This window comes from Triticum aestivum, chromosome 5B, assembly GCF_018294505.1.
Source record: "Triticum aestivum cultivar Chinese Spring chromosome 5B, IWGSC CS RefSeq v2.1, whole genome shotgun sequence".
Lineage (NCBI taxonomy): Eukaryota > Viridiplantae > Streptophyta > Magnoliopsida > Poales > Poaceae > Triticum > Triticum aestivum.
The window spans coordinates 5,220,515-5,228,440 of NC_057807.1; positions in this window are offsets into that span (position 1 = coordinate 5,220,515).

The following is a 7,926-nucleotide window of genomic DNA, read 5'->3' on the forward strand; positions in this document are numbered from 1 at the left end:
GGAAATCGCTTTGGGACCGCAAAATGGTGAGTAATAGCCCACGAAACGGGTCAGAATCGACAAAGACCACGAGTGTTCATGACCTACATTTAAACGCACCCTCGGGTTCGTTAATCATGGAAATCACTCCTAGACCGCAAGACAGTGAGTAATAGTCCATGAAGCGGGGTAGAATCGACCAAAACTGTGAGTGTTGATGACTGGCACATAAACGAAAGCCGGCTTTAAATTTGTTAATCATGGAAATCACTCCGGGACCACAAAACAGTGAGTAATAGTCCATGAAACAGGGAAGATTCGGCCAGAACTGTGATTGTTGATGACCGACACGTAAACACACCCCGGGGTTTATCAATCGTGGAAATCACTCTGGGACCCCAAAACAGTGAGTAATAGTCCACGAAACGGGCCAGAATCGGCCAAAACTATGAGTGTTGATGACCGACAAGTAAGCACACCTTGGGGTTCAACAACTATGGAAAACGCTTCGGGACACCAAAATGGTGAGTAATACTCCACGAAACGGGTGAAAATTGGCCAAAACTTTGAGTGTTGACGACGGAAACGTAAACGCACCCCGGGGATCGTCAACCATGGAAATCGCTCTGGGACCCCAAACCGGTGAGTAATAGTGCACGAAACGAACCAGAATAGGCCAAAATTTTCAGTGTTGATGAGCGACACGTAAACGTAACAGGTGGTTCGTCAATCGTGGAAATCACTTCAGGACCCCAAAACTGATTAATAGTCCAAGAAACGGGCCAGAATCAGCCCAGACTAAGAGTCTTGACGACCAACACGTAAATACACCTTGGGGTTCGACAACCATGGAAATCACTTTGGGACCCGAAATAGGTGAGTAATAGTCCATGAAAGAATACAGAAATGGACAAACCTAGGACTATTGATGAACAATACATAAACGCACCCCGGGGTTCGATAAACATGGAAATCACTCATGGACTTGAAATCAATGAGAAATAGTCCATGAAGCGTCCATAATCGCCCAAAATTGTGAGTGTTTATGACCGACACATAGACGCACCCCGGTGTTCGTCAATCATGGCAATCACTTCGGGACCCCAAAATTTGAGTAATATTCCACGAAACGGGCCAGAATCGGCCAAAACCGCGATTGTTGATGACCGACACGTAAGAGCACCTTGGGCTTGAACAGCAATGGAAATCGCTTTGGGACCGCAAAATGGTGAGTAATAGCCCACGAAACGGGTCAGAATTGACAAACACCGCGAGTGTTCATGACCTACACTTAAACTCACCCCCGTGTTCGTTAATTGTGGAAATCACTGCTAGACATCAAAACAGTGGGTAATAGTCCATGAAACGGGGCAGAATCGACCAAAACTGTGAGTTTTGATGACCGGCACATGAACAAAAGCCGGCTTTAAGTTCATTAATCGTGGAAATCACTCCGGGACCAAAAAACAGTGAGTAATAGTCCATGAAACAGGGAAGATTCGGCCAGAACTGTGAGTGTTCATGACCGACATGTAAAAACACCCCGGGGTTCATCAATCGTGGAAATCACTCTGGTTCCCCAAAACAGTGAGTAATAGTCCACGAAACGAGCCAGAATCGGCCAAAACTACGAGTGTTGATGACCGACAAGTAAGTGCACCTTGGGGTTCAACAACTATGGAACTCGCGTCGGGACACCAAAATGGTGAGTAATAGTCCATGAAACGGGTGAGAATTGGCCAAAACTTTGAGTGTTGATGACAGACACATAAACGCACCCTGGAGACCATCTATCATGGAAATCGCTCTGGGATCCCAAACCGGTGAGTAATAGTGCACGAAACGAACTAGAATAGGCCAAAATTGTGATTGTTGACGACCGACACGTAAACATAACACGGGGTTCTTCAATCGTGGAAATCACTTCGGGAACCCAAAACTGAGTAATAGTCCAAGAAATAGGCCAGAATCAGCCTAGACTTCGAGTTTTGACGACCAATACGTAAGCACACCTTGGGGTTCGACAAACATGGAAATCACTTTAGGACCCGTAAACGGTGAGTAATAATCCATGAAAGAGCCTAGAAATGGACAAACCTAGGACTATTGATGAACGATACATAAACGCACCCCGGGGTTTGATAAACATGGAAATCACTCATGGACCCGAAATCAATGAGTAATAGTCAATGAAACGGCCAGAATCGGCCAAACATGCGAGTGTTTATGACTGACACATAGACGCACCCCAGTGTTCGTCAATCATGGAAATCACTTCGGGACCACAAAATAGTGAGTAATATTCCACGGAACGGGCCAGAATCGGCCAAAACCGCGATTGTTGATGACCAACACGTAAGAGCGCGTTGGGGTTCAACAACCATGGAAATCGCTTTGGGACCGCAAAATGGTGAGTAATAGCCCACGAGACGGGCCAGAATCGACAAAGACCGCGAGTGTTCATGACCGACACTTAAACACACCCTGGGGTTCGTTAATCGTGGAAATCACTCCTAGACCTCAAAACAGTGAGTAATAGTCCATGAATCGGGGCAGAATCAACCAAAACTGTGAGTGTTGATGACCGACACATAAACGCGCCCGTGGTTAAGTTCGTTAATCATGGAAATCACTCCGGGACCACAAAATGGTGAGTAATAGTCCATGAAATAGGCCAGATTCAGCCAGAACTGTGAGTGTTGTTGACCGACACGTAAACACACCCCGGGGTACGTCAATCGTGGAAATCACTCTGGGACCCCAAAACAGTGAGTAATAGTCCATGAAATGGGCAAGAATCGCCCAAAACTACGAGTGTTGATGACCGACAAGTAAGCGCACCTTGGGGTTCAACAACTATGGAAATCGTGTCGGGACACCAAAACGGTGAGTAATAGTCCACGAAACGGGTGTCAATTGGCCAAAACTTGGAGTGTTGACGACAGGCACGTAAACGCACCCTGGGGATCATCAATCGTGGAAATTGATCTGGGACCCCAAACCGGTGAGTAATAGTGCACGAAGCGAACCAGAATAGGCCAAAATTGTGAGTCTTGATGACCGACACGTAAACGTAACACGGGGTTCGTCAATTGTGGAAATCACTTCGGGACCCCAAAACTGAGTAATAGTCCAAGAAACGGGCCGGAATCAGCCCAGACTGCGAGTGTTGACGACCAACACGTAAGCACATCTTGGGGTTCGACAACCATGGAAATCACTTTGGGACGCGAAAACGGTGAGTAATAGTCCATGAAAGAGCCCAAAAATGGACAAACCTAGGACTATTGATGAATGATACGTAAAGGCACCCCGGGGTTCGATTAACATGGAAACTCTCATGGACCCAAAATCAATGAGTAATAGTCCATGAAACGCCCAAAATCGACCAAAACTGCGAGTGTTTATGACCGACTCATAGATGCAACCCGGTGTTCGTCAATCATGGCAATCACTTCGGGACCCCAAAATAGTGAGTAATATTCCACGAAACGGGCCAGAATCGGCCAAAACCGCGATTGTTGATGACCGACACGTAAGAGCACCTTGTGGTTCAACAACCATGGAAATCGCTTTGGGACCCGCAAAATGGTGAGTAATAGCCCACGAAACGGGTCAGAATCGACAAAGACCACGAGTGTTCATGACCTACATTTAAACGCACCCTCGGGTTCGTTAATCATGGAAATCACTCCTAGACCGCAAAACAGTGAGTAATAGTCCATGAAGCGGGGTAGAATCGACCAAAACTGTGAGTGTTGATGACTGGCACATAAACGAAAGCCGGCTTTAAATTTGTTAATCATGGAAATCACTCCGGGACCACAAAACAGTGAGTAATAGTCCATGAAACAGGGAAGATTCGGCCAGAACTGTGATTGTTGATGACCGACACGTAAACACACCCCGGGGTTTATCAATCGTGGAAATCACTCTGGGACCCCAAAACAGTGAGTAATAGTCCACGAAACGGGCCAGAATCGGCCAAAACTATGAGTGTTGATGACCGACAAGTAAGCACACCTTGGGGTTCAACAACTATGGAAAACGCTTCGGGACACCAAAATGGTGAGTAATACTCCACGAAACGGGTGAAAATTGGCCAAAACTTTGAGTGTTGACGACGGAAACGTAAACGCACCCCGGGGATCGTCAACCATGGAAATCGCTCTGGGACCCCAAACCGGTGAGTAATAGTGCACGAAACGAACCAGAATAGGCCAAAATTTTCAGTGTTGATGAGCGACACGTAAACGTAACAGGTGGTTCGTCAATCGTGGAAATCACTTCAGGACCCCAAAACTGATTAATAGTCCAAGAAACGGGCCAGAATCAGCCCAGACTAAGAGTCTTGACGACCAACACGTAAATACACCTTGGGGTTCGACAACCATGGAAATCACTTTGGGACCCGAAATAGGTGAGTAATAGTCCATGAAAGAATACAGAAATGGACAAACCTAGGACTATTGATGAACAATACATAAACGCACCCCGGGGTTCGATAAACATGGAAATCACTCATGGACTTGAAATCAATGAGAAATAGTCCATGAAGCGTCCATAATCGCCCAAAATTGTGAGTGTTTATGACCGACACATAGACGCACCCCGGTGTTCGTCAATCATGGCAATCACTTCGGGACCCCAAAATTTGAGTAATATTCCACGAAACGGGCCAGAATCGGCCAAAACCGCGATTGTTGATGACCGACACGTAAGAGCACCTTGGGCTTGAACAACAATGGAAATCGCTTTGGGACCGCAAAATGGTGAGTAATAGCCCACGAAACGGGTCAGAATTGACAAACACCGCGAGTGTTCATGACCTACACTTAAACTCACCCCCGTGTTCGTTAATCGTGGAAATCACTGCTAGACATCAAAACAGTGGGTAATAGTCCATGAAACGGGGCAGAATCGACCAAAACTGTGAGTTTTGATGACCGGCACATGAACAAAAGCCGGCTTTAAGTTCATTAATCGTGGAAATCACTCCGGGACCAAAAAACAGTGAGTAATAGTCCATGAAACAGGGAAGATTCGGCCAGAACTGTGAGTGTTCATGACCAACATGTAAAAACACCCCGGGGTTCATCAATCGTGGAAATCACTCTGGTTCCCCAAAACAGTGAGTAATAGTCCACGAAACGAGCCAGAATCGGCCAAAACTACGAGTGTTGATGACCGGCAAGTATGCGCACCTTGGGGTTCAGCAACTATGGAAATCGCGTCGGGACACCAAAACGGTGAGTAATAGTCCATGAAACGGGTGAGAATTGGCCAAAACTTTGAGTGTTGATGACGGACACGTAAACGCACCCCGGGGATCGTCAGTCGTGGAAATCGCTCTCGCACCCCAAACCGGTGAGTGATAGTGCACGAAACGAACCAGAATAGGCCAAAATTGTGAGTGTTGATGACCGACACGTAAACGTAACACGGGGTTCGTCAATCGTGGAAATCACTTCGGGACCCCAAAGCTGAGTAATAGTCCAAGAAACGGGCCAGAATCAGCCCAGACTGCGAGTCTTGACGACCAACACGTAAGCACACCTTGGGGTTCGACAAACATGGAAATCACTTTGGGACCCAAAAACGATGAGTAATAGTCCATGAAAGAACCCAGAAATGGACAAACCTAGGACTATAGATGAACGATACATAAACGCACCCCGGGGTTCGATAAACATGGAGATCACTCAAGGACCCAAAATCAATGAGTAATAGTCCATGAAACGGCCAGAATCGGCCAAAACCACAAGTGTTTATGACCGACACATAGACGCACCCCGGTGTTCGTCAATCATGGAAATCACTTCGGGACCCCAAAATAGTGAGTAATATTCCACGAAACGGGCCAGAATTGGCCATAACCGCGATTGTTGATGACCGACACATAAGAGCACCTTGGGGTTCAACAACCATGGAAATCGCTTTGGGACCGCAAAATGGTGAGTAATAGCCCACGAAACGGGTCAGTATCGACAAAGACCGCGAGTGTTCATGACTGACACTTTAACGCACCCTGGGGTTCGTTAATCATGGAAATCACTACTAGACCTCAAAACAACGAGTAATAGTCGATGAAACGGGGCAGAATCGACCAAAACTGTGAGTGTTGATGACCGGCACATAAACGCACCCCGGGGTTAAGTTCGTTAATCGTGGAAATCACTCCGGGACCACAAAACACTGAGTAATAGTCCATGAAACAGGGAAGATTGGGCCAGAACTGTGACTGTTGAGGACCGACACGTAAACACACCTTGGGGTTCGTCAATCGTGGAAATCACAGTGCGATCCCAAAACAGTGAGTAATAGTCCACGAAACGGGCCAGAATCGGCCAAAACTATGAGTGTTGATGACCGACAAGTAAGCGCACCTTGGGGTTCAACAACTATGGAACTCGCGTGGGGACACCAAAACAGTGAGTAATAGTCCATGAAACGGGTGAGAATTGGCCAAAACTTTGAGTGTTGACGACAGACACATAAACGCACCCCGGAGACCGTCTATCGTGGAAATCGCTCTGGGATCCCAAACCGGTGAGTAATAGTGCACGAAACGAACTAGAATAGGCCAAAATTGTGATTGTTGACGACCGACACGTAAACATAACACGGGGTTCTTCAATCGTGGAAATCACTTTGGGAACCCAAAACTGAGTAATAGTCCAAGAAACGGGCCAGAATCAGCCTAGACTGCGAGTCTTGACGACCAATACGTAAGCACACCTTGGGGTTCGACAACCATGGAAATCACTTTAGGACCCGTAAACGGTGAGTAATAATCCATGAAAGAGCCTAGAAAAGGACAAACCTAGGACTATTGATGAACGATACATAAATGCACCCCGGGTTCGATAAACATGGAAACCTCTCATGGACCCGAAATCAATGAGTAATAGTCAATGAAATGGCCAGAATCGGCCAAAAATGCGAGTGTTTATGACCGACACATAGACGCACCCCAGTGTTCGTCAATCATGGAAATCACTTCGGGACCACAAAATAGTGAGTAATATTCCACGGAACGGGCCAGAATCGGCCAAAACCGCGATTGTTGATGACCAACACGTAAGAGCACGTTGGGGTTCAACAACAATAGAAATCACTTTGGGACCGCAAAATGGTGAGTAGTAGCCCACGAGACGGGCCAGAATCGACAAAGACCGCGAGTGTTCACGACCAACACTTAAACACACCCTGGGGTTCGTTAATCGTGGAAATCACTCCTAGACCTCAAAACAGTGAGTAATAGTCCATGAATCGGGGCAGAATCGACCAAAACTGTGAGTGTTGATGACCGGCTCATAAACACACCCGTGGTTAAGTTCGTTAATCATGGAAATCACTCCGGGACCACGAAATGGTGAGTAATAGTCCATCAAATAGGCCAGATTCAGCCAGAACTGTGAGTGTTGTTGACCGACATGTAAACACACCCTGGGGTACGTCAATCGTGGAAATCACTCTGGGACCCCAAAACAGTGAGTAATAGTCCATGAAATGGGCCAGAATTGGCCAAAACGATGAGTGTTGATGACCGACAAGTAAGCGCACCTTGGGGTTCAGCAACTATGGTAATCGTGTCGGGACACCAAAACGGTGAGTAATAGTCCACGAAACGGGTGAGAATTGGCCAAAACTTGGAGTGTTGACGACAGGCACGTAAACGCACCCTGGGGATCATCAATCATGGAAATCGATCTAGGACCCCAAACCGGTGAGTAATAGTGCACGAATCCAACCAGAATAGGCCAGAATTGTGAGTCTTGATGACCGACACGTAAACGTAACACGGGGTTCGTCAATTGTGGAAATCACTTTGGGACCCCAAAACTGAGTAATAGTCCAAGAAACGAGCCGGAATCAGCCCAGACTGCGAGTGTTGACAACCAACACGTAAGCACATCTTGGGGTTCGACAACCATGGAAATCACT